This window comes from Propithecus coquereli, unplaced genomic scaffold (genome assembly GCF_000956105.1).
Source record: "Propithecus coquereli isolate 6110/MARCELLA unplaced genomic scaffold, Pcoq_1.0 Scaffold2, whole genome shotgun sequence".
Classification (NCBI taxonomy): Eukaryota; Metazoa; Chordata; class Mammalia; order Primates; family Indriidae; genus Propithecus; species Propithecus coquereli.
The window spans coordinates 5842845-5856377 of record NW_012144966.1 but is presented as its reverse complement, the minus strand read 5'-3'; the positions used below and the strand labels follow the sequence as shown (position 1 = coordinate 5856377).

The 13533-nt window shown below is 39.8% G+C and overlaps 1 protein-coding gene across 1 annotated transcript in view; it reads left to right on the top strand.

The window, feature by feature from the left end:
• Positions 1–13533, top strand: part of LAPTM4B (lysosomal protein transmembrane 4 beta) — a 65840-nt gene that overhangs the window by 21295 nt on the left and 31012 nt on the right. The gene's annotated exons all lie outside the window — the stretch shown is intronic.

Genomic DNA, 13533 nt, shown 5'->3' with positions numbered 1-13533 from the left:
GGGGGAAGCTGGGCGCCATGGCTCATACCTGTAATCCTAGTACTCTAGGAGGCCGAGGCAGGAGGATTGCTTGAGGTCAGGAGTTTGGGACCAGCCTGAGCAAGAGTGAGACCCCATCTCTACTAAATATAGAAAAAATTATCCAGGCGTGGTGGCCTGTATTCCCAGCTGCTCAGGAGGCTGAGGCAGGAGAGTCGCTGGAGCTCAGGAATTTGAGGTTGCTGTGAGCTAGGCTGATGCCACGGCACCCTAGCTCAGGTGACAGAATGAGACTCTGTCTCCAAAAAAAAGGGGCTAGAGCAAAAAAGGTACATGGGGAGAGAGTAGCTGGAGATGCAGTTTTAGAGTTAGACCAAGAGCATTGAAAGATATAGTGAGGATTTTGTATCAAGAGTGAGAAAAAGCTACTTCATGGTTTTAAGTAAATGCATAAAGTGGTGTGTGTTTTAAGATCCCTTTCGTTGCTGAATGTAGGGTACATTTGGGGACTGAGTATGTGGGCGCAGAGGCCAGGAGACTGGTCTTGGGATGTTTCTCTACAATCCAGGATGCACTGAGGATAGAGAAGAGGGTGGGATTTGACAGAACTTGCTGGTTTTGGGCAGTGAGGGAAAGGAAGGAATTAAAGATGCTTCTACTTTCCAACTTTAGTAGATGACCTGGGTCTTTACTAAGTTGAGAAATCTGGGATCAGGAGATGGGAACCATACCTGGGGAGGAAACTAGACTTTGATTTCAGCGACTTAGCTCAGCATAGGTGTTTGGAGTGTGGACTCTGAAGCCAGAACAGCTCACTTTGAACCCTGACCCTGCCATGTGTTAAGCGTGCTGACCTTGAGCACTTACCTTTGTATGCCTTAATTGCCCCTCTGAATAATGGGAATAATCTAGTATCTGCCTACCTTGTAGGGTTGTTATAAGGATTAAATGATTCAGTACATGAAAAGTGTTTAGACTGGGGGCTTGGCCCATAATAAGTGCTCAATATATTTTGATGTTTATTAGCTATTATCATATAGATGTGTTACGATTGAAACACGTGAGCTATCGTAGAATGGAGATAGAGGTAGTCAGACATGCGAGTCTGTAGTGCAGAGGAGACATCTTAACTGAGATATAAATTTGAAGACACAACCTAAAAATGGCATTTATGTTAGGGAGAGAGTAAAGAGAAAAGGAAGGGGGCCCAGGACTCAGCCCTGAGGTCTGATTGTGTGAAGTCCGGAGGAGAGCAGCTGGTAGTGAAGTAGACAGAAAACCAGGACATGCTTTATATCCATCATCTTCTATCACTATTTTTTAAAATTTTAGTTATTTTTTTAGAGACAGGGTCTTACTCTGTCACCCAGGCTTGGATGCTATGACACTATCATAGCTCACTGCAGCCTCCAACTCTGGATTCAAGCCATCCTCCTGCCTCAGTCTCCCAAGTAGCTGGGACTATAGGCATGTGCCACCACGCCTGGCTAATTTTTCTTCTTATTTTTTTTTTTTTCCTAGAGTTAGAGGGGGGTCTTGATATGTGGCCCAGGCTGGTCTTGAACTCCCGGCCTCAAGCAATTCTCCTGCCCCCCCTGGGATTATACTCATTAGCCCGGCCCTTCCATGACTCTTGTTTCTTAACATGGATTAAGAAGTCAGGGCATTCATTATGTTATCCTGTAATTTGGTACCTTGCCAGATAGAGACGTGACTTCTGCTATAACATTTCTTGTTCTCTCTATTCTGAATAATCCTATTACTCTTATGAAGTCCTCCAGAAAGGATAATGAGTTCCATTAATGTTAAATTAATATCTTTCTGCTTTACTCCCTGAGTTTAAAGACTATATAAGCTATACAATTCCAGTAGCAGGTTTCCTTTTCTAAGGTAATTGAAATTAGAAAATGAAGTTTTAAATGATCCCACTGTGGTTCTATCTGGACTGAAATAATAACACTGCACACTTTGTTCTAATTGCCAGAGATTATGTTGGGTAATGACTGTCTGACAGGGTAGACTTAATTTAGCTGCCTTCAAAGTCTTGCTGGTACTTAACACTTCAAAATAATAATTGTTTTGTAATGTCCTGGATATTAATTCTAGTGCATTTGAGGTTTTTCTCATTTCATATATTTGAAGGGATTGAATGAATACTTTGTAATTACTTTAAAGATTTTCTATCATTTAAATCATGTGGATAAAAAGGTACGGATAAGTGGATGTATTCACTTGAGTGGGTCTTTTTTTAAAACTTCTTTTACATTTCCTTTCCAAATGTTTTGGTCTCCTTTCTTTAATCTCATAGGTCAAAGGTCATCATCTCAGACACACTTTCCCATATTTAACTCACATTTGGATAGAATTAATAGTCCTTGAGATGGGCACAATCAGTTGCTTTAAATTGTGCTCAAAATTGTGAAAGTTGGCCAGGGGCAGTGGCTCACGCCTGTAATCCTAGCACTCTGGGAGGCTGAGGCAGGAGGATCGCTTGAGATTAGGAGTTTGAGACCAGCCTGAGCAAGAGCGAGACCCCATCTCTACTAAAAATAGAAAAAATTAGCCAGGCGTGGTGGCCTGTATTCCCAGCTGCTCAGGAGGCTGAGGCAGGAGGATCGCTTGAGCCGAGGAGTTTGAGGTTGCTGTGAGCTAGGCTGATGCCACGGCATTCTACTCAGGGCAACAGAGACACTGTCTCAAAAAAAAAAAAAAATTATGAAAGTTAATATACAATTTTATGTTTATGTTGATACCTTTTTGGAATGGTGGCAGCTGTCTCACAATTTTATCTAGACAGAGCAGAGATGTATCTCACTTTTTCATGTGATCTTTTCCTAAAATGATCTCTGGTAGAAAACCAGATTCCTATTTATATCAAAATAGAGCCTATAGGAGAATCTACTGGGATAAACAAAATATAATCATGTCTCTTTATTTTTAAATCTAGCCTTTTAACATTGCTATTTTATAAAATAGAGAAATAATACATCCTTATCATTTTTAAATGATTTTTTTGTTATAAAAAATTGACTACACTAGGAAAGAATTAGGAACTGTCATACACTGGAGGAAACTAAGGAGACACAACTAAATGTCTTGTGTGATCTTGGATTAGGTTCTGAAACAGAAGGAGGACATCGAGGCGAAACAGGTGAAGTCCAAATAATATCCGTGGTTTAATTGATAGTGTTGTACCAATGTTAATTTCCTGATTTTGATGATTATGGTAGAGTTCAGTAACTTATTAACAGGGAAAGCAGAGTGAAGAGTATGTGTGAACTCTGCTGTGTTTACAACTTTCCTTTGTGTCTAAAATGACTTCAGAATAAAAATTTAAAGAAGAAATAGTTCATTTCACTAACCTAGAAGCTTGAAGGGTAGTGATTGAAAAGCATGTATGTGTGGCATATTGTCTTGTACACTCACAGCTTACTTAGAGAAGAAGGAAACTTCACAGAATTTTATTTGTGAAATTTTAATGGTTTGACAAAGAATTTTAACAGTAAGTGTCAGTGTTATATATAATGCCACATAGCAGATCATCCAGATTAACTTCTGATAAATTTTGCAGATTTGTCTTTCTAGAAGTGATAGTTATTTTTATTTTATTCATTGGATAGACACACTTAGCCTGAAGAAGGGATTGGCCAGAAAGTAGTCAAGAATCGATGGTTACCCATATAGATGGTCACCTGATTTAGGCTAACGACATCCCTACATTTATTGGAGAAAACATGGTCTTTTCAATAAATAGTTCTGGGTGAAGTCAATAAGAGAAAGATACCTCACAAAAGAAGATGATCATATGTTCAATAAACATATGAGAATATTCTCTACATTATTGCTTATAAGCAAAATGCAAATTACAAGTATAGTGGTGAATCACTACACCCCTTCAAAATGATCAACACTCTCAGCTGACGATACTACCCGGGTATGGGTGTGGAAAGACTGGAATTCTCAAATTGCTGGTGGGAGTATAAATCATACAACCACTTTGGGCAAACTAACGCTAAATATACACCTACCCCATGACCCAGTAGTTCCTCTCCTAGATACATACACTAGAGAAATGGGCACTACATAAGTCCATCGTACGCCACATATAAAAATGGTCATGGTAGCCTTATTCATGATAGCCAGAAACTGGAAACAATCCCAGTTTCAACCAGTGGTGGATTGGGTAGAAAACGGAGCAATCAGAGGTAAAACAATACAGGTAAATCGAGTGATGGGAATTCATCATGTTTCTCTGTGTATGCTTATATACTTCTGTGTATGTTTGAACGTTTTGATAACAAAAACTAAGAAATAGGAAAACAAAAAGATCGGTCCCGAGTGCAGTGGTGTTTACAACTAATTGATCACAACCAGTTACAGATTCCTTTGTTCCTTCTCCACTCCCACTGCTTCACTTGACCAGGAAAAAAAAAAGAAAAAGAATGGTCAGCCTGAGGAGAGCTGGGGCTTTCCTCGTGGCTGTCAGCGGCCAAGTTAAGCTTACCCTGCTGTGGCATTCTGCTCTATCCGTATACCCAAACAAGCTTGGCAGTCTCCTCACGGCCTTGAGGAAATAGAACTTCCAACAACAGGAGACCAGCCTGGCCCTTTGTTTTCTTTTTTTTTTTTTTAATTTCAGCAAATTATGGGTGTACATACGTTTAGGTTACGTGTGTTGCCCTTGGTTCCCCCCCCACCGAAGTCCGTGTTTCAAATATGTGGCCCTTTGTTTTCATCCATCTACCATTCTTTCATCTGTTTATCTTTTAAATCACATTGTTCAAAAGGTGGCGCATTCTATACCTGGACTACATGTTGCCCAATTTTTTAAAAGGATAATTAAGCGAATATTTGATGAATGATTATTTTCAAGGAGTTTGTTTTTTTTTTTTTTTTTTTTTTAGTGGAGATGTAGGTATATAAGAAGACTCTTAGAGATGGTGAAGTCACTTGGATAATCCAGGCCAGGTGGTAACTGTCCCTAGAATTGAAGGATAGATGGGAAGCCCTAAATACTGGAACTGGGAACGAGAGAGTCACCTAGAGTTGGCCTCTTTGTGAGGAGCAGTGACCTTTGATCTAGGGCCACAGCCAACCCAAGACAACCTCAGAGCAGGAGACAGCCTCACTCTCTTCCCTCTGCCTGATCTCATTCCTGGGTTCAGCAGCATTGGGTGAACTCAAGCTGTATGTTGGCACCCCTTACACATCTGCTCTGGGACAGGGAACAAAGCATTGAAACTATTCAACTATTAATAACGTTGATGTTCCACTTAACCAAGCTGTTTAACTTGGTTCACGTTTCCCTGCTTTGCCTACAAGAACGTTATGAAAAACTTGCCAGATTTCTCACTGATATCTGAAGATAAGTTAAGCCTGCAGTATGCCATGAGTTGTTTGAAGCCCTAAACTTGCCAGTGGCTGAGCAGGAACTAGGTCAGCCCCGGTGTCCAGCACCCCCCCTTTTGTGCTTTTTGCCTCATCTGCTGCTTCTCTGATGCATTTTATTGTTGTTTACATTAAAAGTTTTTTTTCTAATTTTACTTTTTGGACACAGGATCTTGCTGTGTTGTCCCAGTTGGAGTGCAGCGGTTCAATCATAGCTCACTGCAGCCTTGACCTCCTGGGTTCAGGCCATCATCCTGCCTCTGCCTCCCAAAGTGCTGGGATTGATAGGTGTGAGCCACCGGGCTATTGTTGTTTCCATTTTTTTAAATTAGGATTTGATTTACAGTTTAGCATAGATTTAGTGTGTGGATCATTTCTTTCCCCCTCTAGATCTTTATGTTGAAAAAATTCAAATCTTTTAGAAAATTTGCATGTATGATGAGCACTTTTTTCATTAATAGTTTGGAGTGCCTCATTCTTTATTGAATTATTTCTTATTAAATATTGAGTAGGTATAAAATAATATTTATAAAATATTTATAAAATGTACCAAATAATGGTACTGCAAGCACTTGTATACTTGCCTGATGGTTTAAAAAACTGAATTTTAGGCCGGACGCAGTGGCTCACACCTGTAATCCTAGCACTTTGGGAGGCTGAGGCAGGAGGAAAGCTTGAAGTCAGGAGTTTGAGACCAGTCTGAGTGAGACCCCATCTCTACCAAAAATAGAAAAAATTAGCTGGGTGTGGTGGTACATGCCTGTAGTCCCTGCTGAGGTGGGAGGATCACTTGAACCCAGGAGTTGGAGGTTGCACTGAGCTATGATGATGCCACTGCACTAAAAAAAAAAAAAAAAAAAATTGAATTTTATTAGCTGGGTGAGGTGTGCACCTGTAGTCCCAGCTACTGAGGAGGCTGAGGCAGGAAGATCGCTTGAGGCCAGGGATTTGAGGTTACAGTGAGCTATGATCACACCAATGCACTGTAGCCCGGGTGACAGAGTGAGACCTTGTCTCAACAAAAACAAAAATAAAAAAATAAAAACGAAATTGAATTTTACCTTAATTTTGAAAGAGCCTTATCTGTCCCTTTCTGATTGCATATTATTTCCTCTGCTCAGAGATAGCCACTCTTCTGAATTCTTTATCATTCCTTTCCTTTCTCTTTTCATTTACCACATACATTTGTATCTCTAGTCAATCTATTGTTTAATTTTCATGAGCTTGAACTTAAATAGTGGATTCATATAGTATGCATTCTTCTGAGACTTGATTTTTTCAGTTTTACTGTGTGTTAAAAGAAAAAATTATTCAGGCACTTGTTAAAGATGGTAAGGAAGACTTTATTCAAGAAGGACTAGCACAGTGGAGGGTTTGCAGTAGGGGAAGAGATTAGACTCAACTCTCTCCCCAGGGGGGACTAGTGGAGATAGTCCAGTAGCAGGGTGGGGGGTGGTGGATGGAAAATGGCTGAGGAAATAAAAAGGCTGGGGGACTCTTCCTAGATCAACTCAACAACTCAACAGGGTTCTTGGTGCAAGTGGGCTAGGGAGGTAAGATAGCAAAAGTGAGGGGTAAGGATTTTAATCAGATACCAAGAGTGGAGATTTTTGTTAAACGACACAGTAGGATTCTTGCTAAAACTAGATTATATGGGCCGATGTCGAAGCCTAGTCAAAAAGATGACTTGGGGGAACCTGGCTCAAGTTTGGTCAAGGAAATTCTTTGCCACATGTCTGCATTTTTTGTTTGTTTGGTTTTTTTTTTCTTTCTTTTTTCTTCTTTGCTTTTTTCTTTGTTATTTTTATTTTTTTCTCCACACCTGCTCACAGGCCATGCATGTCTGCATTTAATTGGGAAGGCCTGATCTCCTTCTAGGTCCCAGCTGCAAGGGAATCTGGAAAATTTAGATTTTTAGCTTTCTAGCCTCTGCAGAATAGGGAGGTTTGGGAACAAATGTGCAATGCCAATCTACGATATCCTCTGCAGATATGTCTCAGTATGTGGTAAGGCCAACTCTTTTTCTTTTTTAGAAATTTTCTCACTATTCTTGTTCATTTATTTTTCTTCTGTGTTTTAGGATTAACTTGTCCAGTGTGACTTCATTAAATTAATTGATGTGTTTTGGGAGAAGTGACATCTTTTTTTTTTTTTTTTTTGAGGCAGAGTCTCAGTCTGTTGCCCGGGCTAGAGTACCGTGGCGTCAGCCTAACTCACAGCAACCTCCAACTCCTGGGCTCAAGCGATCCTCCTGCCTCGGCCTCCTGAGTAGCTGGGACTACAGGCATGTGCCACCATGCCCGGCTAATTTTTTGTATATATGCTTCTAGTTGTCCAGCTAATTTCTTTCTATTTTTGGTAGAGACGAGGTCTCGCTCTTCCTCAGGCTGGTCTTGAACCTCCTGACCTTGAGCCATCCACCCACCTCAGCCTCCCAGAGTGCTAGGATTACAGGCGTGAGCCACCGCGCCTGGCCTGTTCTCAAACTCTTGAGCTCAAGCAATTCTCCCGCCTCGGCGTCCCAGAGTGTTAGGATTATAGGAGTGAGCCAACGTGCCCGGCCAAGTTATATGTTTTTTAAACAGCTTTGTTGAGGGTATAATTTATATACCAAAAATTTATCCTTTTTAAATGTACAATTCGGTAATTAATAAATTTGCAGTGTTAGGCAACTTTTTTTTTAAAAAAAGTCTGTTTACAACTTCCAGCTTTGTAATTATCCAGATCTTTAGTGTTCGTCAGCGATGTTTCCAAATTTATCAGTATAAATCATGCATATTTCTATTAAATGTATTTTCTTCTGTTGAGGTCCAGTCGCACAACTTGGTTCTCCAGTGAACATAATCACAAGAATATAAATGCCGTTGATTGGTTTTCCCACTGTTATGTAAGCACCTTTGTAATACTTAATTTTGTCAAATCTCTTAATATAAGAGGATAGCTGGCAGAAGCTCGTTACCTTAGAGAGTGAAGAGTAAAGAGGGATTCCCTGAAGTTGACATTTAAGAGTATATTATTTAATTAATCGCTCCTTACTTTTTATAGCTTATTTTCAATCTTCAGGCCCTACAACATGGATGAACCTCAAAAACATGCTAAATGAAAGAAGCCGGACACAAAAGGCCATATACTATATGATTCCATTTATATGAAATGTCCAGAATAGGCAAATCCGTAGAGATGGAAAGTAGATTAGTGGTTGCCAGGGGCTGGAGGAGTTAGAGAATGGGGAATGACTGCTAATAGGTATCCAGGCTCTCTTTGAAAGTATTAAATATTCTGAATTAGTGGTTGTGGTTTTACAACTTTGTGAATATACTTTAAAAAGACACTGAATTGTACACCTTAAAAGGCTGAACCTTATGGCATAGGAATATATTAATAAAATTTATGAGGGGAAAAAAAGACCCAGCCTAAATACCGTGTCCTCCAATAAATTCTTCTTCTTTTTGGTTAAACATAATACCATCCCCTCTGAACTCCCCCGGCCTTCATTTGTTAAGTTCCTAGAGATATTAAACTTTGGAGAATAAAGACTATGAAGTTATAAATTGGCAAGTTAGCAAAAAACAAAACAAAACCCTTTCTCTTCTGTATGAATTTTATACTTCAATAAAAAGTTATGAACAGTCACTGTGCACACACGAAAAGTATATTAGATTCTCCCTTCTGTTTTAGGGGAATAAAATTAGTGTCTTATTGCTTATTCTCTCCCAAGCTTTCAACCCCAGAATGTGGGACCTTGTGGTAGGGAATTGGATGGGTTTTCAGTTTGCCGCTTTTGCGTTTGAGGATTTTGTATTTTCTTCTGCGTAGCTACATGCTGTTGTGAACACAGCTGACAATAGTTCTCTAGACTTAATGGTGACAATAGACCTCAAATACTGTTTGTTTTCATGTATTTTCAGAAAGGTGGCCAAAAATTAGAGAAAATCTAGACATAAGAATGATTTATGATGAGGCAAGTAAGATGTGGGAACATAAATTAGCTAACTAGCTCCAAGTTTTATGGGAAGGAAACAATTCCAAGAAATAAGGGAAAGTAGAATTACAAATTATTTAAATGAAGGCAGTTGAGGTAATTTGTATGCCTATTCTATTTCAATGACTAATAGACTAAGTATCAGGAAACATTTTCTAATTATGTCTTTTGTGGCCTGTGGTATAGCTTTTCTTAGGATCCTTTCTAAATTAGAACTGCATTATTAAGGCAGGAATTTAATTTAGGAAACAAATGTGATGTCAGTGTGTTTTGGCATTTGGTTGGGGGAGCTACCGTGCAAAGAATAAATAAAGGATATTCCTGTCTCTGTCCAGAACTGCTAATGGTTGTAAAATCCTGTGTTGTTATCAGGACCATTTCCTCATTGGCCTTTGATATAATTACAAGGAATGAGTTTTAATTCACCAGAATAACTGTATTTACCATGGTCTGCTGCACATTGTTTCCAAGGTGCTCTAGATTGCTAGGAGATAGACTGTGTTCTAGCCCATTTTATCTGCTCTTTTGTTTTTAACTATTTTACATGTTTGAGATATACTTGGTCTGTGCATTATAGAAACTTCCTCATCTCAAATTAACATTTTTATGGTAAATAGTGTCTCATTGTGGGTGGTGATAAGATACTCTTTTACGACTTTCCTTTTATTTGTACCTTTTAAATTTCTGAGTTTGTTCTTAGTAAAGGATGCAAATTTAAAATTTTTTTTATTATGGTTGTGAATGTTAGTCCCGGAGTATTATTTGAAAAAGGTTGTGAAATTCGTACTCAAGTTTAGGATAGAAAGATGTACAAAGTTTATTACCTTCTCCTGAGACAAAGGGCACAGCACCAGAAGGGAAGAGAGAGTTGTGTTGGCCCCAAAGCCAAGTGGTTTCAGGGCTTTATAAGGAAGGCAAAAGAAAGTTTACTGCTATATTCCAGTTAATTAACAGGAGACAGCTGCGAAACTGTTGAGTTGGCCTTTCCGTGTTTCTTATGTAGCAGATTGATAACAGGAATTGGTTTCTCTTTCTTCCTGGCTGTAGATTGATAACACGCATCTGGTGCCCTCTCCCCTTGGGGAGGTGGGGAAGCTCACACCCCTGCTGTCCGCTCAGGAACTCTTCAAGGCTGTTTAAACAAACTCAGAAAAACCTTTTGGTCTACGGGTAGTGAATCTTAACGACAGTCAGTCAGATAGTCTACCCTTTCCTTCCCCTCTCCTGGAGACTCTTATCTCTGGAATGCGAATCCGCCAGCAAATGTTAACAAGGATTTATTCTTTCTTTGCTCAGCTTCTTTTAATTAGCAAGGCAAACATCTCTGTAGGTGAGATATTCATGTAACTAAGAGACGATTTATTTCTCTTCTAAGAGGGTGGAAAAGCTGCCCTTTAGGAATTTATTTTTCCTGTTAGCAAGATCGGTCTTTCATTATTTATTTTTTCAGAATAGGACATATAATTAAGATTATTCTTTTTGTAGGTTATATTAATATTTTTATTTTTTGAATAAAGCCTTGAGTTTGTTTGCCTCTATGTAGGTCTTTTAAGATTTATGAGGTAGTCAAAGAATATCCTACAGCGGGCTGGCTTCTGTAAAATTAATTTTTTTTCCTCATAAAATATGCTTGTACAGAATTTAGAAACCCTCAGTGTATACAGAGAAGGAAATCATACACTTCTGCCTGAGTTCAAGGTTCAGAGATTGCTACAGACTGTAATAGACTTTACAGATAGTGCTTATTGGCCTCTAACTGCTTTTATGGTTTCCCCAGCACATTGACCGCCACGATTGCATGTGATCACTTCCTTCATGGCTAGGTAGCATGCGGGCCAAGAATACTGGCTCTGCGGTTCGACTTTCTGGGTAGAGTATCTCATCCATCACTTCACTAGCTGGCATCCTCAGACCAGTTAGTTTTCTTAGTCATCCTTTTCTTCTCTAAAGTGGAGATAATAATTGCGCCCATATCATAGGGTTGTTGTATGTGTTAAATGAAGTAACACAGTGCTTAGTTCACTGTGGGAAAAGACAGAGATGGGGGAAAGAGAAAGCAGACAGTGAGCATTCCATTGTGGTCATACCTTTATACAGGAAGTTCGAGCCTCATTGCTCCACATGCATAGGACAGCACTAGAAAGCATCTTTGTGTGCTTAGAAGTATGTGTGTAAACAGACTTTATCTTTGGGTTTAGGGAGTTAAGTCACTCAATTTTTGGTCTCAGTTTTTGCCTGTAAAATCCTTTCAAACTTATTGCCCCCATTGGCCCCATGAGAGTACTATGAGGCATGTAGGAAATTTCCTTGTGGGTACCTCTTCCCTTACAAGAGGGGAAAGGTGAGCGATAAACTTACAAAATAAACTGTAAAAGGTATGTATGTCCTGAAAGAAGCCATGCTCCCTTTTTTCTTTGTTTTGGAGATGGAGCTGTCACCCCGGCTCGAGTGTAGTGGCATCATTATAGTTCACTGCAACCTCAGACTCCTGGGCTCAAGCAATCCTCCTGCCTCAGGCTCCTGAGTAGCTAGAACTACAGGTGTACACCACCATGGCCTGCTAATTTTTTTATTTTATGTAGAAACAGGGTCTCCCTGCGTTGCCCAGGCTGATCTTGAACTCCTGGGCTCAGGGGATCCTCCTCCCTCAGGCTCCCAAAGTGCTTGGGTTATAGGCGTGAGCCACCACGCCTGGCCCAAAGCCCTGCTCTGTTAAGTAATGAGTAGTACTGATCATTCTCTGATGCTCTCATAACTTTCTTCATTTTCTTCCTTTTTGAGAATCAAGTTTTTGTTTCTTTTTTTTTTGTGTGAGACAGAATCTTGCTCTGTTGCCCGGGCTAGAGTGCCGTGGCATCAGAATTTTTATTTCTTGAGAGCCATCGACATCTTTATGAGCTTCTTGCATTAAGTTTATAGACATATTTAAGGAACCTTAACTTTTTTAGGATGGTAAATCGTCTTTGTTGATATGTACTAGAATGTACTTTTACTTGGTGCTTTTGTTTGTAAACCTCCTGCTTAAAATATTCTCCCATCTCTGATTCTTAGGATACAGGGAGGATGGTTCTAAAACGAGAATACTTTCCTTTGGAGAAAGACGTTTGGGAAGTGGCAGCCCAGGTTGGTTCATTGATTAGTATTCAAGCTTAAATAGAAGTAACATAGTATAGTAGAAAGAGCCAGAGATTTGAAATCATAAGAGTGGAATTGGTTATGGTTTAACCATTTGATGCAAATGCTATCCCAGAAAGGTACTTAACATCTGAGCCCTAGTTCTGTAATCTGTTCAGTGGAACAGTAACATTTACCTCGGCTGGGAACAGTGCCTCATGCCTGTAATCCTAGCACTCTGAGAGCCCAAGGTGGGAGGATCACTCGAGGTCAGGAGTGAGCAAGGGCAAGACCCCCGTCTCTACAAAAAATAGAAAAAAAATTAGCCGGGCGTGGTGGCTCACACCCGTAGTCCCAGCTACTCGGGAGCTGAGTCAGGAGGATCGCTTGAGCCCAGGAATTTGAGGTTGCTGTGAGCTATGATGATGCTACTACACTCTAGCTCAGGCGACAGAGCAAGACTCTGTCTTACCCCCCCTAAAAAAAAATCTAAGTGTTAGGAAGACTAAAAACAGGTATTTGTGAAAATGCCTTGAAAACTGTCAAGCACTATATAGATAGTTTACTACACTGGTTTTATGCTCTCTTAGTCTAATGGTAACCCCACATGTTGCCTTTAGAAACCTAGCCATCCCATACTTCTCATCAGAGTCTCCTGAAGATATGGTAATAGGACCTGAGTAAACGTTCAGTTAGTAACTGCTATGATGCAGGTATTGTTCTAGATCGGCATTGTTCAATAGAAATACGATGCGAGCACATATTTCATTTTAAAGCTTCTGGTAGCCACATTTAACAAGGAAAAAAGAAACAGGTGAGATTATTTTTCATTATTTTATTTAACTTAGTATATCTAAAATATCTTTTCAGCATGTAATCAGTATGAAAGTTATTGAGATATTTTACATTATTTTCTCTTTTTTTTTTTTTTTTTTAGACAGAATCTCACTGTGTTGCCCAGGCTAGAGTGCCGTGGCATCAGCCTAGCTCACAGCAACCTCAAATTCCTGGGCTCAAGCAATCCTTCTGCCTCGGCCTCCTGAGTAGCTGGGACTACAGGCATGTGCCAC